The sequence below is a fragment of the Gorilla gorilla genome, chromosome 5, assembly GCF_029281585.2.
Source record: "Gorilla gorilla gorilla isolate KB3781 chromosome 5, NHGRI_mGorGor1-v2.1_pri, whole genome shotgun sequence".
NCBI classification, from domain to species: domain Eukaryota; kingdom Metazoa; phylum Chordata; class Mammalia; order Primates; family Hominidae; genus Gorilla; species Gorilla gorilla.
In genome coordinates, this window is record NC_073229.2 from 195,396,337 (window position 1) to 195,417,473 (window position 21,137).

Sequence of the window (21,137 nt, forward strand, 5' to 3'; positions counted from 1 at the left end):
AATGGTCTCGATCTGTTGACCTCATGCTCCACCTGCCTCAGCCTCCCAAAGTGTTGGGATTACAGGCATGAGCCACTGCACCCAGCCAGTTTTGATAGGTGATTTCTTAGGTTTTGTCAAAATATTTCTGGAGTTAAAAAAAAGGGGGGGGGGTACATTAAGAGCTGCATTAAAATGTCATATGCCATCATTAGCTATTAGGGAAATGAAAATCAAAACCACAGTGAAATACCACTTCATACCTATTGGGTTATCTATAATAAATAAGACAGATAGTACATGTTGGCAGGGATGTGGAGAAATTGGAACCCTCATACACTCTTGGTGGGGCTGTAAAATGGTGCAGCCATTTTGAAAAACAATTTGGCAGTTCCTCAAATGTTAAACATCCTAGCAGTTCTCTCCTGATATATAGCCAAGAGAAACCCAAGAGAAACGAAAACATATGTGCACAAAACAACTTGTACACTAATGTTCATAGTAGCATTATTCACAATAGCCAGAAAGTGGAAACAATCCAAATGTTCACCATAAGGTAGTATGCAACCTGATGGAAGCTGTAACAGTACTCTAAACTTTCTTCGTAAGAATGACCTTTGTTTTTTTCAGGGAAATTTTGAATATTTTCCTGAAGAACAAAGTTCAGACTCCTTATGAAGGCTCCATATGACGCTTTTCACAACCCAAGATGCATTATGTCTTGGTGGGTGTAAGCATGAGCTCTAGACCTACACAGATAGGGGTTTGAAACAACTCAATGTGTAACTTTTGGCATATTTTGCTCTGAAACTCAGTTTCTTTTTCTGTAAAATGGGCATAATACAACCATATTTCATGGAGTTATGTATTGCCAGCATAAAAAGCTATAATCATGTAAAGTGCCAGGTACATAATGAAGACTCAGTTGAATATTTAAAAAAATTAACACTTGGCCCTAACCTTCTCTAGGCTTATTTCCCATATTCCTTGAACTTTATGCACTACTGACACCACACTGCATGTGGTTTGCTTGAGCCTTCATGCTGTGCTATTCCTCTTGACCTTTGTTCATGTTTTTCCTCCTCTGAATGCTCCCTCCCTTTGTTTGGCTACCTTTTTACGTATCCTTCAAGAATTAAGTTTTACCTCATGTTTTCTGTATATCTTCCCTGACTCCCACACACATGCCCCAGGCTAGGCTAAGTCCCCTTCCTTGGGTCATTTGGAGTATTTTATATGTATCTCAATTTGATTAGTTTTTTCAAAGAAGCAACTTTTGACTTTATTCATCATCTCCATTGTATCTTTTTTTCTATTTCATGGCTTGCTGCTCTTTATTACTTCTTCTCTTCTACTTTTTGAGGTTTATTTTGTTGTTCTTTTTCCAATATTAAGTTGGCTGCTTTGCTAATAAAAGCACTCAAGACTACAAATTTGCCTCTAACTACTGCTTTAGCTACACCTATGAGTTTTATTATGCAGTATTTAAAAAATCACCTTGTAGTTCTATGTATTTTACATTTTCATGAAGATTTCTTCCTTGACCCATGGGTTATTTAGATTTGTGTTTCAAGAACATTTCTAAGCAAATAAGGTTATTTCTACTTATCTTTTTGTTATTAATTTCTAACTTAATTTCATTGTGGTTAGAGGATGTTTTTTCTTTCCTTCCTCTCATCTTTTTTTTTTTTTTTTTTTTTTTTTGCAGGTTTTTGCTTTATGGCCTAATACATGGTCAGTTTTTGTAAATGTTCCATGTATGCTTGAAAACAACATGCATTCTCTAGTTATTGAAAGCAATATTTTACATATGTATGTTAGATTAACTTATGAATTGCATTATATAAGTTTTGTAGCCCTGATTTTTGTCCAATATTTTACATATGTGTGTTAGATTAACTTGTGAATTGTGTTATATAAATTTTATGGCCCTGATTTTTGTCTGATCTATTAAGAGTTATGTTAAAAATTTCTTCTGTGATAGTGATTTCATATCTTTTTTAATTGATTTTTTTCTTGTTCATTTTCTCCCTGCACTAGTCTGGAAGTTACATATTCTATTTTTATTCTTCTATTGATTACTCTAGAAAATTTAATATGTGTGTATAATTTCACAAAGCCTAAGGTTACTGTCTTTATTCTCTTTTTAACAACGCAAGGATCTTTAGTATGCTTTTTCATTTTGGCCACATCACTTCTGACATATATGCATTTGTTTTCCAATATTTTAGTCCTATCTTATTCTTTTTTGAACTTCACAAATTAGGCGTTATTGGTATTTTATATAGTCTGTGTCCTTTTGAGTTACCCACATTTGCCATTTTCTTTGTTTGCTGTTCTATTTTACAACTCAGACCTACCTTCTGGGGTCATTTCCTTTCTCTTGGAAGTATGTTTTAATAAACTCAGTTTTTATTTGTCCAAAATTACCTTCATTTTTTCCTCGTTCTTGAAAAATAGTGTTGCTGTACATACTGTTCTAAGTTGATAGCTATAGGGTCTCAGCGCTTTGAAGATATGCCACTGTTTTTTCATTTCCATTTTGCTGTTGAGAAGTCAGTTGTCAGTCTAACTTTTTCTTCTGCTAGTAAAATGTCTTTCCTTCTGGCTGTTTTTAAAATCCCTTTGTCTTAGATGTCTTCGCTGTCAGTAAGACATTTCTAGGTGAGGATTTCTTCTGATTTATTCTTCTTGGGATTTGTTGGGATTCTTGTCTCTGAGGTTTGGTATCTTATCAATTATGGAAATACTGTCTCTCATCCACTCTTTCTCTTCTGTCTTTTTGGAATTCTGATTTAGATGTTAGGCCTTTTTTTTTTTTTTGATGGTGATCTTATGTTCCTTGGAACTTTACTTGCTGATCATTCTTTGAGGCTTAGGTTTCAAGTTAGAATCTTCCTTTTATACAGATGCCTCAGGGGGCTTTACTACCCAGAACACTTAAAACTACATTTTTTGGTGTTAGACTTTTCTTTTGGTTATAGGTGTAGGATGAATTCTGACTCCATACTTGGATAGGAAGGTATCATGGTTAGACATTCTGAGCAGAGACTTATTCCTTTTATTTCCCCTTTCCTGAGGCAAGGCCAAAACACAGAAGGTTTGCTTCCAGTTTCACCCACTGAGGATGTGGCATTTCAGAGGGCCTGGCTTGGTATGGGAATTTCCAGTCTAATTCTTGCCTTGCCAGCAGACACTCGGGGGCCAGACCACTGCCAACATGTACAGGGAGCAAGATAACTACACTTTTAAAAAGATCGCTCTGGTTGCCTTATGGAGGATGGCTTACAGACGGCTTGAAGAGTGGAGGCAGAGAGGCAAGTTAGGATGCGATTATAAACCTCAGAAGAGAGGTGTTGGCCCCGGGACAGACAGAATGGTGGTGGATGGGGAAGATTATTGATTAAGATGATCTGTCTCTTCCCATAGACTGTAAGATACCCAGCCTCAGGGTGAGTATCATCACAAAGATGTTTTTCATCTCTGAGTCCTTCCAGTGCCTGGCACAGAGAAGGCATTCACAGATGCTGATTGAATTGAACTGTGGAATCAATAATGGTTCTAGAGCTGATTTTTTTCTACCTTCTAAATGACTGTTTTCCTTAAAGGGAAATTACATGAAGGGATTCCAGGCAGTGAACTCATGCCTGTCTCTGGCATTGCGAAGCCCAGTCCAGAAATAGAGAGCCAGCTGTTTGTAAGCCCAAAAGCCTTAGGTTTTGGAAGGGTTTACTTTCCATGATAACATAGCTTTCTTTAGCCTGTGCACTTGTTCCTTACTTAAGGAGTCTCAGACTCTGCTTGAGATTACTTACACAAAACCTTACCATCTTACTGGATTTTTATGGCATTTTCTTAGAAATTACTAAACTTTATGACTCTCTAGGCAGGTTGCAAAGATGTTCCTCTAATGATATATTACAGCTATGAAAAATTCTTCCTCCTAAGGCGTTCTTTTTGGAAAAATGCTCTGTGTTTAGAGAATGAAGGGAGAGGCAAGTGGTTCCTGCTGTGTGACAGTTTAATAAGCTTTAGCTGGTCACTAAGAACTGTTATTCTAAGAATGTATGCAACACTTTTCCATTAACTGTGCAGAAGTATTTCTAGAAGGTATCGTAAAATAAAGCATATATATGTGATTTTTAACTTTTGAGGCCTGGAAGTTCTTTATTATTCATTCAACAAATATGTGTTGAATGTCTGCTGTGGCCCAAGGCTTGTGCAAGGCACGGGTCATCACTATCAGACACCATCCCTGTGATCCCTACTCGCCCATCGTGTTCTTTTGTGTGAATTAGAAAAAGGCACCCATTCCTCAAGGAAAGAATATTAAATTCTTCAATATAGTACTTACATATCAATAGCAAATTTGTTACAACAATGGATTATTAATGATAAATAAATGTTGGTTATTAATATTTATGTAGCATTGTTGATTTGAACTTGAAATTCAAAAATATTCTTCCACAGTAAGCAAACAGCAGATTATTGAATTACAATATGAATGTGAATCTGATACCAATGAGGGATTTTTAAAAAAATTTAAAGGGACTCATCAATCATCTATCAAATGTCAAAGCAGATCCCTATTTAGAAACACAGACTATTTTAGATATGGTTACATCAACAAGGTCTTTTTTTTTTTTTTTAAGAGACCAGGGTGTCTTGCTGTCTTGCCCAGGCTGGAGGGCAGTGGCACAATATCAAATTCTTGGGCTCAAACCATCCTCCTACCTCAGCCTTCCAAGTAGCTGGGACTAGGCGCATGCCAACCCACTCAGCTATTTTTTTTTTTTTTTGTAGAGACGAAAGTCTTATTGTATTGCCCAGTTTGCTCAAACTCCTGGTCTCAAGTAATCCTCCTGCCTCAGCCTCCCAAAGTGCTGGGATTGTAGGTGTGAGCCACCATGCCCAGCAGATGGTCTCTTGATTATTGAATTTGTCAAAGGGGAACAATACATACTGGCTTATTAAAATAAGACATGACTGCCATTGCCAGAAAATTCTTGTTGTAAATAAAAAAACCACCCAAATATAAAATCATCTGATGTTAGTTTACAAAACCAAAATATTTCTCAATTCCCAGTTTAAATCAACAAGTACCTTCATGATGACAATATGTGTTATACAATAACTTACATTTGTTATCATGAATAATCCATTTGTTATACAGCTTATAATTATAAAAATATTCCATGTGTTAAAGTGTTAAAGATGTTTACCTGTGAACAGCATCATGGCACTCTGTTTTTTTTTTTTTTTTTTAATTGAGACGGAGCCTTGCTCTGTTGCCCAGGCTGGAGTGCAGTGGCACGATCTCGGCTCACTGCAACCTCCGCCTCCCAGGTTCAAGCAATTCTCCTGCCTCAGCTTCCCAACTTGCTGATATTATAGGTGCACACCACCACACCTGGCTAATTTTTTGTATATTTGGTAAAGATGGGGTCTCACCATGCTGGCCAAGCTAGTCTCAAACTCCTGACCTCAAATGATCCACCTGCCTCAGCCTCCCAAAGTGCTGGGATTACAGGTGTAAGCCACTGCACCCAGCCAGCATCATGGCACTCTTGTACATGACTTAAAAAGCCACACATGGTGGCCTTGGATGCTCTGTGCTGGGGGAAGCAGACGTAGCTGATGAGTCCACTGTGGGCTGCTAAGAGCCCTATTGGAAGTATGTACAAATATGGTGGGTGACAGAGGAAGGCAAGATGAGGTCAGCCTGGAGGTAGAGAAAGGCTTGTGTGAATGAGAGGCTTCTGGGCAAGTAAGGTCCATGGCCTTTTTAACATATTTTGGCTGTAAGTAGCCTTTAAGCCTTCTTTCCTGGTTCTGGCTACTGTCTGGATACATGAGATAGCTGTGTTCCAGATTGGTGAGGTGTTTCTATCTTTAGATAGACTGTCTGATCTTCTTTCTGCCTGCCTACAGCTTCCCCTGTCTTCAGGTCTCAGCTTAAATCTCACTTTCTTTAAGAAGCCTTCCCGGCTCCTTCCTTCCCCACCTTGGGTTGATGCTCCTGCTTTGTGCTCCCTCAGACCCCATCATAGCATGAATCAACTTTATTGTGGTGATTGCTTGTTGGATTTTGTTTCTTTCCCACAAGATTTTATTTTATTTTATTTCATTTTCTGAGATGGAGTCTCACTTTGTTGCCCAGGCTGGAGTGCAGTGGTGCAATCTTGGCTCACTGCAACCACTGGCTCCCAGGTTCAAGCGATTCTTGTGCCTCAGCCTCCCGAGTAACTGGGATTACAGGTGCATGCCACCATGCCTGGCTAACTTTTTGTATTTTAGTAGAGATGGGGTTTCACCATGTTGCCCAGGGTGGTCTCAAATTCCTGATCTCAAGTGATCCGCCTATCTCAGCTTCCCAAAGTGCTGGGATTATAGGTGTGAGCCACCACCCCTGGCCACCCACCAGGTTTTAAATTCAACAAGTGCAAGGGCCACATCTGTCTTGTTCATTATTGTTATTATTGGATCCTCATACTGCACAGTGCCTGATAGATGATATAATCAGATTTTGATAAATATTGGCTGAAGTAATTTTCTCATTCATTCCTCAAACATTTTCTAAGCCCTTACTTTGTGCCATGGACCCTGCCAAGCGCTGGGCAAACAAAGAAATGACACCCTGCGTGTCCCTTCCCCAGAGAGCTCCCTCTCTGCTTATTACTATCCGGTGTAGGAAGCGCGATGTTACAGGGAAGGAGGAGGGGAGGGACGGCTGGCTTAGGTTAAGGGTCAGAGGGGTTCTCCTCTAGGATGCACCTCTGAGCTGGATCTGGAGGATGAGGGGTGAGCAAGGGAGCAGGGGGCAGGGGCTCAGCATGGATTGTGGCATGGTGGCAAGCGAGAACACTGGGTGTTTAGAAGACTGCAAACTTTTATTTTTTTGAGACAGAGTCTTGCTCTGTTGTCCAGGCTGGAGTGCAATGGCACGATCTCAGCTCACTGAAACCTCCACTTCCCGGGTTCAAGCAATTCGCCTGCCTCAGCCTCCCGAGTAGCTGGGATTACAGGTGTGTGCCATCACACCCTGCTAATTTTTGTATTTTTAGTAGAGACGAGGTTTCACCATGTTGACCAGGCTGGTCTCGAACTCCTGACCTCAAGTGATCCACCCACATCAGCCTCCTAAAGTGCTAGGATTACAGGTGTGAGCCACCGCGCCTGGCTGACTGCTAACATTTTACTCCGGCTGGATCACAGGATATGGGAGGAGAGTGAAGGGAAGGGATCAGAGAGGTATGCAGGAGCCAAGTCATACAGAACTAAGCTGCAAGCAGAGACCTCTAGGGAGCCATTGGAAGGTATCTATTTTAAACTTTTAGAGGCTGGGTTTTGCTATATTGCCCAGGCTGGCCTCGAACTCTTGGGCTCAAGTGATCCTCCTGCTTCAGCTTTCTGAGTAGCTGGGATTATAGGTGCATACCATCATGCAGGCCTACACTGGAAGGTTTTAAACAGGGGTGTGTGTGTGTGTGTGTGTGCGTGTGTGTGTGTGTGTGTGTGTGTGTGTGTGTGTGAAAAATCTGATTTGTATATTAGAAAGACCCATCGGGCTATGGTGTGGAGTGTATTTAGGGGTTGCAGTGGCGAGCTGGAAGTGGGGACACCCTCCTTGAGGGCAGAGAGCATTGCTTCCTCCTCAGTCTCTAACATCTGGCGAGCAGCTGGTGTCCAGTAAGCACTGAAGTGATGCTTTATGATGGAGTCAATCTGCAGAGATAGCAAGGTAGGATTCAAAAGTCCTTTATTGCAGAATGGCAGCAGAATCACCGCTGTCACTTTACTGAGTCTCCCGCAACCCTCTGAGTGAGTAGGGGAATAGCATTAGTTCCACTTTTCAGGCCAGGTACCTGATCAGGCCTGACCAGAGGACATGTCCCTGGTCACACAATCTTTGTGGGTGGCAGGTCAAGCACCTTCTCCTTCATCCCGTGCTGCACCTAGGGGCTGGGCTGGGGGGGCGGCAGCAGTGCTGGGGAGAGCGAGGCTTGCTGGTGTCTCTCCTCTCTAGGGACCACCCTCCTCCTTTCTGCTGAGGGAGCGGCCCAAAGAGGCATCTCCAGGTTTCCAGCCACAGAGGGCCATCTCACATGTCCCCTCCAGGCAGTGGTGCCCCCTTTCTTGCATCTCCTTCCAGGCAGAGAGAGACGGAGACGCAGGGGGCAGCTGAAAGCTGTCTTCACCAAAGCAGCGGGGAGAGATTTGTGTGCGGCTCGCATTCTCATTGCCTGGGTATCATGCTGCTATTTAATAAAGGCCTCATTGCTTGAAGGGCCATTAAGTAACTAATGACATATTTCAACCTCACCGAGGAGGAAAACGCAGAGTTAAATCAAATTCAGACCGTGTGGAAGTAAAATCCTAAAGAGACTATTCACATGCACGCCCTCTCCTAAGGGGAAGGGAACAAGCCATGGGGTCCACTCTAAGCCAGGCACTGGATAGATGCTTTCACATTAGTTTTCTTGCTTAAAAAGTTCCAGCAACACTGACAAGCAGACTGTGCTGTCAGTTTTGTAGGTGAGGAAATGGAGTGCCCGAGACACCGGCCAGTTAGAGGTAGAACTATCCTCTCAGCCCTTGGTCTGTGATCACATGGTGCCTGCTCCTTCCATGATACCATGCTGCCCTCCTGTGGAGCCTGTCCTCTCCATAAGACAAGCAGTGATTGCTTTTCGTGCCAAGGCTGAATGGCAGGGAGGTCAGCAGCCTGTGCCCGTGTACACCATACACCGCCCGAAGGTAGGAACCCCTCTGTCTGCCTCCACACCCTGGCACGATGCTGCACACACAGCCGGATGAAGTTTGGTAGGTTCTTCCTGCCCTGAGGGGAGCGCTGGCCTTTGCTACCCTCTCATCACATTCCTTTTGTCTGTCCTTCCGTCTCCTTTATTCCTCTGTCCCCTCAGAGACACTCGTCCAGCCCTACTGGAAGATCATTTTGAGTCCATCCCAAGACCTTTGCTGGGTAGTAATGAGCAGGTAGATGAATCAGGTTGTGATTCTTCCTCGGGGTGTCACATTTAAAAGGAGACTCTGGATGACAACTTTGTCTGCAGGGGCTGAGGGGACAAGGTATCTCAGGTGGGATGAGGGCTGTGGAGTTGATGTTCTCACACTCAGTTTTTGCTCATGTCCTGGAAAAGCACCTCAAGCCCTCTCTAGCCAGCCTCACCCCTGCCAGGCTTGCCACTGCCCCCACCCCCTGTTGTGCTGTGGCCTAACAGCCCGAGGTAGTTGTGCCACCAACCTTTGCTCACACAGAGCTCTTGGCCTGGAATAACTTTTGTTACCCTGACTCCCTGCTGGCTGAATTGGAGCCCCTTTCAATATCCAGCTCAGTTATGAGCTCCATCTTGAAGCCTCACCTGCCCTGCAGAAGGAGCCACTTCTTCCTGTCTTGTCAGAGCCCTTGGTGTGTCCCTCCCTCTATGTGTTGCTCTTCATGGGGGATAATGATTTGCTTAAGAGCCGTGTCTCTCACTAAACCCTAAGAAGTTTGAGGACAGAGATAGTGTTCTGTTGTGCGTGTGTGTGTGTGTGTGTGAGATTCTCTATGCCTGGCCTAGAGTAGGTGCTCAGGAAGGGATTGTGACCCAGGAGAATGTGAGAATGTATAAGGTGGGGCCAGCGGTGCCATGATGAGCAGGAGCAAGTCCAGTCCTATTATTCTCCTCTCTCTGTCCTCTGGCCTCCTTCCAGGAAAGGCTGTTTTTGTGTGGGGTCACACTGCTGGGTCTTCTCTGGGGCTGTCCAGCAGGGGTGTTCATCTACCCTCACCTGGGAGAGTGACCAGACTGCACTACCTCGGAGTCCCATCCCTTCTGGCCCTTCTTTTGTTGTTGCTGTTGTTTTTTTGAGACGGAGTCTCACTCTGTCGCCCAGGCTGGAGTACAATGGCGCGATCCCACTCACTGCAACCTCCACCTCCTGGGTTCAAGCGATTCTCCCGCCTCAGCTTCCTGAGTAGGTGGGACTACAGGCATGCTCCACCCCGCCTGGCTAATTTTTGTATTTTTAGTAGAGACGAGGTTTTGCCATGTTGGCCTCAAACTCCTGACCTCAGGTGATCTGCCTGCCTCAGCCTCCCAAAGTGTTAGGATTACAGGCGTGAGCCACCACGCCCGGCCCCTTCCAGCCTTTCTTGTCTTCTGTCCTGAACCCCTGGCTGACTAGCAGTGAACAAATGAAAACTGGACACGCACGCTTTGCTTTGAAATGTCTCTGACCTAGCCTGAGGAGGTAGGGCTTAAGTACTTGGGGAGTCTCCCACTGCACAGGTAGGGACCATGCTATTCATCTCTGTATTCCCAGCCCCTTAGAACAGTGCCTGACTCACAGGAGTTGCTCAATGATGATTTGTTGAACACAAAGGGGTTTTGCATTTCTTGGTCTCTTGTTTTCTTTGTTCACTGTGTGTATTCACTTGAGTAGGATAAACAGTTGTAACGAGTAGGCCCAAATGTGTAAGGTCTCAACATCTGGAAGTCTATTTCTTACTCTTGTGATATGCGCCACTTTCACCTTGGCAGGTTCATCATTCAGGGGCCCAAGATCCGTCCATCTGTGGCTCTGTCATTCTCTGGGGTCTCTGCATCACCCACACCCAGGCAGCAAAAGGGGACAGAGCATGAAGGAGCACATACAGGAGGTTTTTATAAGTGAGCCCAGGAAGTGGTGCATGTCACTTCTGTCCCCATCCCACTGGCTGGAACTCAGGCACTTGGTCACACCCAAGTGCCAGGGAGACTGGGGAATGTAGCCCAGTGTTTTGTCCAGGAATAAGAGGAAATGGATTTCGGTGAACACCCCCCAGTATCTGCCACAATGCAGTGTAGAAAAAGCGCAGGATTTGGAGTCGGCCAAAATCACCTTCAAACCCAGGCTCTGCTTCTTACTAGCTGAGTGCATTTGGGTGAGTGATTTAACTTCTTTGAGCCTTAGTTTCCTCAGCTGAGTGATGGGGTATAATATCCCCCACCTTAGAGGAGGGTTGAGAGATAATGTTGGAACAGTCTCAATGGTACATAATAAGTATCCAACAGTATAACTATTACTATTAACACTATGTGGACTTTTATCTTTATTATTACTGTATATCCCAGTTTTATTGATTAGCAATTTAATAACATGCACGTGATAATGAATTTACATAGTAGACCAGTACATCCCACCTATAGTTCCCTTCCTCAGAGGCAAACCACCTGGAGCAGTTTTCTTGGTCTGTTTCCAGAGATACACATATCTAGGTATATATTGTATAAATAGCCCTTTTTATGTACCTAATGTTTTAATATAATCCACTCGATTCTGTACCTTTTATATAATTTAGTAACATAACTTAGCTATTGTTTTGTATCGTTATATATTGATTTACTGCATCCTTTTTCGTGGCTACATCACATTCCATAATACAAATGTACCATCATTTACTTAATTAATGCCCTATTGACACACCCTTGGCTACTTACAGGGTGTTACAACCGTATGTAAAGCTGCAATGACCATATCCTTGTATATATGTCTTTGTGTACTTGTGCAAGAATATCGTAGGATAAAAATCTAGGAATGACATCATGCATTTAATTCTCTTCAAAACTAAGGTATAAAATTTGGAATGTTTTCACTCTGGTAACTATTGTGGAGTGAAAGAATTAGGACTTGAGATTTGGCTTGTCATAAGAAATGGGAAATTAAGTACATTGTTTACATTTAAAACCTTTTGCTCAGGCTGAGCATGGTGGCTCACACCTGCAATCCCAGCACTTTGGGAGGCAGAGGTGGGTGGATCACGTGAGGTCAGGAGTTCAAGACCAGCCTGACCAACATGGTGAAACCCTGTCTCTACTAAAAATACAAAAATTAGCTGGGCGTGGCAGTGGGCGCCTGTAGTCCCAGCTACCTGGGAGACTGAGGCAGAAGATCTTGGCTGTAGTGAGCTGAGATCGCGCCATTGCACTCCAGCCTGGGTGACAGAACAAGACTCTGTCTCAAATAAATTAATAAATAAAAAATCTTTTGCTCACATAGAGTTTTGTATCCTCTTCTCATGGTGCCTTGGATTCAGATTCTGCAGCAGTAATATTGGCAGATTTATAAACCAATGCAAACCTACTCTTAGTGAGTTTATCTTCCCACATGAATAAGTTGTCTACCAGCTTTCCAAAGCCCATACCTGTCAAAGAAGTCAGATTCACCGTAATAGAAACAAAGTGCCTCTTTTGTTTTTGTTTTGAGTGGTAGAGAAGCAAACACATTTGGGGACTTTTCTGTGTTAGGGAGTTTTTATAGGTTATTTTATTAATTCTTGCAAATCCTTTGAGGTGCAATTATTATTCCTGTTTTCCAAACAAAGAAGGGGATGGGTTCACAAAGGTTGAGTGACTTGCCCAAGGTATGCAGAACTAGGATTTGAACTCAAGTCTTGATGTCATTATGATATGGGCTGGCTTTGTGTCCCTACCCAAATCTCATCTTGAATTGTAATCCCCATAATCCCTATGTGTCAAGGGAGAGACCAGGTGAAGGTAATTGAATCATGGGGGAAGTTTCTCCCATGCTGTTCTCATGATAGTGAGTGAGTTCTCATTAGATCTGATGGTTTTATAAGGGTCTCTTCCCCTTTTGCTTGGTACTTCTCCTTCCTGCCGCCTTATGAAGAAGGTGCCTTGCTTCCCCTTCTGTCATGATTTTAAGTTTCCTGAGGCCTCCCTAGCCATGCTGAACTGGGAGTCAAACCTTCTTCCTTTGTAAATTACCCAGTCTGGGGTAGTTCTTGATAACAGTAGGAAAACGGACCATACTACTCTGGACTTAATTAGGGGATTCAGCAGAACATTCCCGGATATCAAATAAGTTTTACTGATTGTGTAGACATTTGCTGATTTGCAGTGCTTCTGAGAGATTCTGTGGCTTCTCTAAGCTTAGTGGAGAAAGGGAGTCATGTCTGTTATGGCCCCAAACTTGGTTTTTAGCATGCTTAGTCCTAAAGTCATGGATCCAGCAATTCTCAGGTGACCAGTCCTGTCTTCATGGTCAGCTCTGCTGGTTTCCATCTTTCCATGGTCTCCACCCCTTAGTTCTAAGGCAAGATTGCTGTCTGCATGACCCTGGACTCTGGCTCAGTGATTTTTTTTTTGTCCTTCCCTGTTGTCTCCCACTCCACCCCCTGCACCTTTGATTAAACTTCTCTTGTGTCTTCTCTCTCTTAGTAAAGGGAAATCATTTAAAGCACTTTTTAAATTGGATGACATTATTATTACTAAGATGACCTATAAACCCTACAACCCTACCACCACCACCACCACCACCACCACCAACACTCTGCTCCCCAGTCCACCAGCCTTTGAGCTGGTGTCACTTCAGTCTGTAGTCTGCTATCATTTTTGGAACATGCATTCAGTTCTTACAGCTTCCAGGAAATCTATTACCTAAGAACAAAATTAGCACATTAACGCTCCCCTTCCTTCTACTCCACCCCCATTTAAGAACGTCCTACCCAGAGAACCAAACTGTAATTCAATCCACTCTACACTGGGAAGGGCCTGTTTTTCTGCAGTATAGCTTAGAATCAGTACTTTGTGGCTGTGAATGTCTCTTTTTAAGATTTAATATGTCTTTATTAACTGCTGATTGCATATTAGTACAGTCCCTCTCTTGCTGGGCTATAAATTCACTCTAGTTTTATTATTCATTGACAAACATTTGTTAATGACCTGATAGTGTCAGGCCACCCCCTCCATTATCTCACCTATTCCTCAGAATAAGTCTACGATGGAGGTAATCATTAGCCCCATGTGCAGTTTGGGAAAATGCAGCTCAGAGAGGTTCATTAATTTATCTATGTTTGTCTAGTAAGTGGTAGGTCTGGGATTTGAACCCGGGTTGTTTGGATTCTAAATCCATAACCTCTCCCAGCTGAAAGCCAAGGCTTGTAGTTTCTTATTATCTTGCTGCTTCCGTGAGTCTACTCAAGTCCTTAATTAGTGATGACTGGAAATTAGTAGTGTGTTACTGAGCCTCCTGGTGTGGAAATCAGTTTTGTTTTGACAGAAGTCACATAACCTATACTAAGGAGACATTACTTAATCCAGAATGAGAGACTGTAAAAACCCATAGGAAACCTGGAAGAAAGGAGGGGCAGCATTTTTATTTGACTGGCTGGCTGATTGACCTCTAGAGGTTTTTATTTTTTACCCATTCCTTTTCTTCTTGCAAGGCTAAATTACTTCGAGGAACTCTACCCAGTTCTTAAAATTGGCCAGGAGATTGCAGTTAAGTAAACGATTGTTTTGGGTTTTAGGTTTCCTGAAGCCATAACTTAGCATCTCCCAAACTTGTCTGATCCTAAGAATCACCTGGGGCATTTGTTAAAATGTGATTTCCCAGTAGGGATGGGACCTAGGGACTATTTATTTTTTTTTAACAAGCCCCTTTACGTGATTCTTCTGATCAACTAGTTTGGGAGACACTGAGCGTCACCACTGGGAATTTGGTCCCCTTTGTGGACCATCCTCTTTAGAATTGAAGCACCAAGGCTCACATTGTCTTACAGTGGAGGGAACATGAATTTTGGAGTCAGAAAGCACAGGTCTGAGAACCCCAAGCTGCCCCTTATAAATTGGGTTAATCTTGGACACATGACTGAGTGTTCTAATCTTAAGGCCTCTGTGTGCCATTTCCTCTGCCTAGAAAGAAAAAATTGTTCTCCTTTCTCTCCCCACCTCTTCCCTCCTCCTTTGTCTTCTTACTCTTCAGCTTTCAGGAAAGCATTCCTTGATTCCTCCCAAGCTGGGTCACTCGTAATTATTTTTGTAATGAGTTCTTGTGTCTATCATCCCCCACTAGATTCTAAGCTCAACAAAAGCAGAAACCATGGCTCTAATGTTTATTATTGCACACCCAACACCTAGCACAGTGCAGTGTGAATGACTCAGAGTCTGATTTGTTTCATCTGTAAAATGGATAAACGCTATTGATCAACAGGCGTATAGGGAGATTAAAATACTGAGCATGAGAGCAACCAATATACAGTAGGCATCTAATAAATGTTAGTTTTTGCCTTCTTTTGAGGAACTCATATATGACTATTGTGCTGAATAGAATGGATTATAACCAAGGCTTTGAGGGTCTTTGCTTGACCCGCTGTCCTAAAAAGTTTCCAGTATTTTTAACATTTTAGAATTTAGCCTTCTTTTCCTCCCCTCCCCCTAAGTCAAAAGAAAGTTTTTCACTGTCTTTTAACTTTGTTCTGGTGACCCATTTTGAGGTCTTTAATAATTTTACTTGATTTCCTGTGGATAGCATATCTTTAAGATTTCTTTATTCAGTTTGGTGCTGAGAAGGAAAATGATATAATTGTAGATTAAACTTAATATTTTAAAAAGATTATGAATGGCAGAATGGATTTGAAAGATAGCTTTATGGAATCTCTTTTCCTGGAATTCTTTAGAAGAGAATAAGAACATTGATGTGTGAAGAGTCTCTCTAATCCATTATGAAATCCAGGCTGATATTAAGTGAACTAAGTTCAGAATTTTATTGTTTCCTAACACTTAGGAATACCTTTCAGATATATGACTGCCTTTGAAATTTAAAGGGTGTGAGAAAGACTTGCTGTTAATAGGCTCTTTCTTCCATACATTGGCAAAAGGAGGCCGTGCCATTGCTAGGGTGACCAGCTGTCCTGGTTTGCCCAGGACTGAGGGGGTTCCTAAGACACTGGACTTCAGTTTTAAAACCTGGACAGTCCTGGGCAAACTGGGATGAATTGGTTGGCCATCCTGTTCTTGGAGAAAGAATTGGAGCAACAGTGAATTAAGCATTAACATGCTTTTCTGTTGTTTTAAGAAAAAAACAGGAACCATAAGAAGTTAAAATTGCCTTTAAGAAATTCTGTGAAAGTTTTTGAAAATAAATTTTGCTTTTAAAGCCACTAAACGAAATACAGGTGATCTTAAATAAATGTAATGGTTTTTGCACCATTTTTGAACTCAATAATAGTGATTTCAAAATAAATAGTATTGTATTTTAAAATGCAATCTTATTTTTTCTGTACCTGAATGGCTACAGCTAGTGACCTGTTTTCTAGCATTAATATAATTTTCACTGATATGTTTTGAATAGTTCATGTTTGAAGTATTTTCTTCCAGTTAAAAATCAACAATAGATCTGATGTTATCATATATGGATCTTCAAATAGGTCGATTTTGAAGTAAGGGTCTTAACTCACCTAAATTTTATATTATTTAAATCTCACAAGGTAAAATGTAAAATTATTTTAATATGTACTTATGCCTATTTTGTTCCCCAAAAGTATGTAAAATGGCTTTCAAAAAGACACACATTGTTATAAGTTTTTGGTTTCTTGACATTCAGGTAAAAAAAATTCGGGCAAAGGAGCAATTAAGATGATATAATAAGATAAACTCAGGCCAGGTGCGGTGGCCCAAGCTTGTAATCCCAGCACTTTGGGAGGTCAAGGTGGGAGGATCTCTCGAGCCCAGGAGTTCAAAACCAGCCTGGGAAAGATAGCAGGGTCCTGTCTCTACAAAAAATAAGCAAAATTAGCCAGGCGTGGTGGCATGCACCTGTAGTCCCAGCTATGGCGGAGGCTGAGGTGGGAGGATTGCTTGAGCCTGGGAGGTCAAGGCTACGGCGAACAGTAATTGTGCCACTGCACTCCAGCATGGCTAATAGAGTGAGACTCCATCTCTTAAAAAAATCTGGGGAAAGTTAATATCTAGAAATGCATAATATATCATGCCTGTAATCCCAGCACTTTGGGAGGCCGAGGAAGGTGGATCACCTGTGGTCAGGAGTTTGAGACCAGCCTGGCCAAGATGGTGAAACCCCATCTCTACTAAAAATACAAAAATTAGCCAGGCATGGTGGTGGGTGCCTGTAAACCCAGCTACTTGGGAGGCTGAGGCAGGAGAATTGCTTGAACCCGGGAAATGGAGGTTGCAGTGAGCCAGGATCATGCCACTGCACTCCAGCCTGGGCAACAGAGCAAGACTCCATCTCAAAAAAAAAAAAAAAAAAGCATAATATAAAGATCTTGCACAGTTCTTATAATGGGATACAGATTTGGTTTGGAGCTCTCTGGTTACCAAGGAAAAACAGAAATGTACCAAGTCATAAGTCATATCTATCAGATCAAATAGAAGATGTTGAAGAGAAGCTTGGCTTTTCCTAGCACTGAGGCTGGGAGAAACTCCCCCAGAGGGCTTCATAAAAGAGCCCCTGTGTGATGTGGTGAATAGCATCCTCCAACAGCCTCCTCTGATCAGTGCAGCGTCACGGTTTTGTAAGAGATCGAGCCCCTCAGTGCACTCTGAGGTATAATAACAAAGTGCCCATGAGATTGTCTACTATATTTAATATAGCGGGATGTGTCCAGGGTGTGCCCCCATGGGGCTGTGCCTCAGACTCCTCTGGTGAGTATTTTAACATTCAGATTCCTAGTTCCCTGACAGGATTACCTGACAGAGAACCACCTATTTAGAATTTTCAAAAGAAATTCAAAGAGGAAACCCAAATGTCTAATAGACACTTGAAAAAGATAATTCGGCTGGGCGCAGTGGCTCACACCTGTAATCCCAGCACTTTGGGAGGCCGAGGTGGGTGGATCATGAGGTCAGGAGTTCAAGATCAGCCTGGCCAATGTGGTGAAACCCCATCTCTACTAAAAATACAAAAATTAGCAGGGCGTGGTGGTGGGTGTCTATAGTCCCAGCTACTCACGAGGCTGAGGTGAGAGAATCGCTTGAACCCAGGAGGCAGAGGTTGCAGTGAGCCAAGATTGCACCACTGCACTCCAGCCTGGGCGAAGGAGTGAGACTCCATCTCAAAAAAAGAAAACAAAAAAAGGAAGAAAAACATTTTGTCTTACTAGTCTAATCATGAAATGCAAGTTAAAATAACAATGAGCTACCATTTCACATCCATCAAATTGGCAAAAATATTTAGCAATATTTAGTGGTGTTAAAAATGTATCTACTCTTCAACCCCAAAAATTCCACTTCTAGAGAAATTCTTGTCCATGTGCTCAATGAGATACAATAAAGATGCTTATTACAGTGTTCTGTGTAATGGAAAAATTGGAAAGCACTGAAATTCCATCACTAGTGGGATGCACACATCAATTTATGTATAGGGGTTGAATTGTGCCCCCCCCCCAAAAAGATATGTCCAAGCCCTAACCAGTATCTGTGAATATGACCTTATTTGGAAATAGTCTTTGCAGATGTAATTAAAGATCTTGGGATGAGATGATCCTGGTTTTAGGGTGCGTCCTAAATCCAATGACAAGTGTCTTTATAAGAGACAGAAAAGGAGAAGACAGACATATGGAGAGGGGGGCCATGTGAAGACGGTGGCAGGGATTGGAGTGATGTGTGAACAAGGCAAGTGATGCCAAGGGCTGCTGGCATCCAACAGAAGCCAGGAAGAGGCATGGAATGGATTCTCCCTTGGAGTCTTCAGAGGAAATCAACCCTGCTGACATCTTGATCCTGGATGTCGGGTCTGCAGAGCTGTGAGAGAATAAATTTCTGTTTTAAGCCACCAAGTTCATGGTAATTTGTTATGGCAGCCTTAGGAAACTAATACACTGATCTTCTCCCATACCCCAGGAATACCTGGAAGAGGGCATAGTTATACAGTTCTTCTTCAACAAGAAAATGGACCGTTGGAGCTAATAATCTCCCACAGTGTAGTTGAAACAGTCTTGTCCTGATTTGAGGCTGAAAGAGCCCTTGGAGACCATGTAGTCCAACTTCTCCCGCCATTTTACAGATGAGGATACCCAGAAAGAGGAGGTGGTTTGCACAAGACCTGGAACTAATGGGTTTGAATCCAAGCGGCAAAACTTGGATTCAAACCAAGGTCTGATTCCTGTGTTCTTCCCACTTCAGTCAAGGCACCGGCACTAGCTTGTGTCTGGTCCTTTTGGATCTATATGGGAGCACGGGCTAGAGGAAGGAGCTCAGATGTTGGAACTGGAAGGCTTAAGTTAACGTCTTGGCTTTCCCATGCTCTACCAGCATGGCAGGGAGCAGGCTATGTAACTTCTCTAACCCTTATATTCCTCTTCTGAGCAGTGAAGCTAACCTTTTCTCCTAGAGCACTGGGATTTCTGGATGGTAAGGCTCATATAACAGACTACATGTGAAAAGGTATTTATTAAATTGTGAATCACTATACAAATAGTAGCTATCGTCATTGTCATCTAGTCTAGCCTCAGGAAAGTGAAAACTCAGCAAGTGTGGTGGGAAGAATTCTAAGATGGCCTTGAATGATACTCTGCCTTGTATGATCCTCTTCCCTTTGAGTGTGGGTGGACCCTGTGTCTATGATAAGACATCGCCCCTGTGACCATATTACAGTGAAGGACAAAAGGGAGATATCCCTGGGGCTGATCTAATCAGGCTAGCCCTTTCAAGGAAGAGTTTTCTCTGGCTGGTTGCAGAAGAGGAAGTCTGAGAGATGCATTCCAGCCAGTCAGGAAGAAAGCAGATACCCATGTTATCAATTACCTATGGGGGTCACTATGACAAGCAGCTGTGGGCAGTCTCTAGTTGCTGAGTGTGGTCGCTGGCTGACAGCTAGAAGGAAAATAAGGATCTCAGTCCCGCGGCTGCAAGGAGATGAATTCTACCAACAACCAGTGAGCACAGATGATGACCCTGAGCCCAGATGAGTGCCATAAACCCAGCAACACCTTAATTTGAGCCTCGTGATAACCGGAGCAGGGAACAGAGAAACCAGTTACACCATGGTGGATTCCTGACCTAAGGGACTGTGAACTAATAAATAGGTGTTGTCTTCAGGCACCACATTTGTATTAATTTTTTTGTGCAGCAAGAGAAAGCTAATACAGGTTACACATTTTTTTTTCTGGATCACAGAGCATTAAGTGCACATGTGTACATGTCTGTGTATCCCTCCAAGAAACTTCAAGCTTCTCTAGGGCTAGAGCTGCATCTCATTCATCTCTAGAGTCATTTTGGCTGGGTTTGTTCCTGGCTCTGCCACTTATGAGGTTGAAAACTAAGGCAAGTTACTTGACGTTTCTGTGCCTCAGTTTCCTCATCTGTTAAATGGGTGTGATAATAGCACTTACCTGTAGGGTTGTTAGGAGTTTTAAGTAACTTCAAACATTGAAAGTGCTTAGAGCCATGCCTGGCACATAGTAAATGCTCAGCAAACGTGGCAATAGTGATTTTATTTTATATCCCAGCACTTAGCCCAGTAGCTAGCACGTGATGGGCATTCGATTAATGTTTGTCAAGTGGATGAATGAATTAATTAGGACTGGAATCTCAGTTTCCTGAGCCTTGATCCCGCAATGTTTCTATTAATCATTATTTGCAACAGGACACAGGCTTTTCCAAAGCTAAGTTGACTGGCTTGGTTTCTTCAAGGTGCAGCGAGAAAGCATCAGATTTATCACAGCATGGAAATGCAGAGGTGTGTGAGCCAGTCCCAGAGTGCTTAAGGACCTGCAGGCTGTGGATGCTGACTGAAAGCCGTACGTGGCCTAGCTCTGCCTTAATAGATCACGCCAGCTGATCAGGGTGACACACACTTAATGCAACTGCCTCATTATCTGGTCACCAGGGAAATGCCAGCTGTCATTGCCCACTGAGCTGGGCCATCAATCAGTTTGTTCTGAGTTCATTAAGTAAATTAAAAGGTATTGCTTAAATACTTAGTAGAGGAGTAACAGCTCTCATCTCAAGGAGCTAGTGAAAGCACTGGATTTGGCCACAGCTATTAGCTGTGTTGAGCTGTGAAAAATGAGAAGATTTGGAACTTATAGCTCAACATCAGAAGCAAAAGGAGGCTCCAAAATTTGATAAAGATGCCCATACGCGCTAGTCCCCTCTCCCATCATATTTGAGCAGTTATTGCTGATGATACCTTTTAAAATTCTAAACAGCAGAGTGGACTCTCCCTCTTGCAGCCAGAAGCTGGCCCATCCCTCTTGAAATTAGACCCCACTGTAGTCATATATTTCCTTTCCCCTGTGGTGAGGTGGACATGAATGTTATTGTTAAATCCTTGCCTGGAGAAATGAAGGACCAAATCTGAACATGACAGCTGTAGGCTTGAGCAGTTTCACATTGAAATTGGTCTTG

At 42.7% G+C, this 21,137-nt stretch overlaps 1 long non-coding RNA gene and 1 pseudogene across 1 annotated transcript in view; both read left to right on the forward strand.

The window, feature by feature from the left end:
• LOC129534552 (NADH dehydrogenase [ubiquinone] 1 alpha subcomplex subunit 8-like) overlaps nt 1–21,137 on the forward strand; it is a 108,578-nt pseudogene that overhangs the window by 18,199 nt on the left and 69,242 nt on the right.
• The window catches only part of LOC134758795 (uncharacterized), a 46,792-nt gene continuing 28,063 nt past the window's right edge, over nt 2,409–21,137 (forward strand). The window contains exon 1 of the long non-coding RNA XR_010134434.1: nt 2,409–3,431. This is a non-coding gene — a long non-coding RNA (uncharacterized lncRNA). The remainder of the gene's footprint in view (nt 3,432–21,137) is intronic.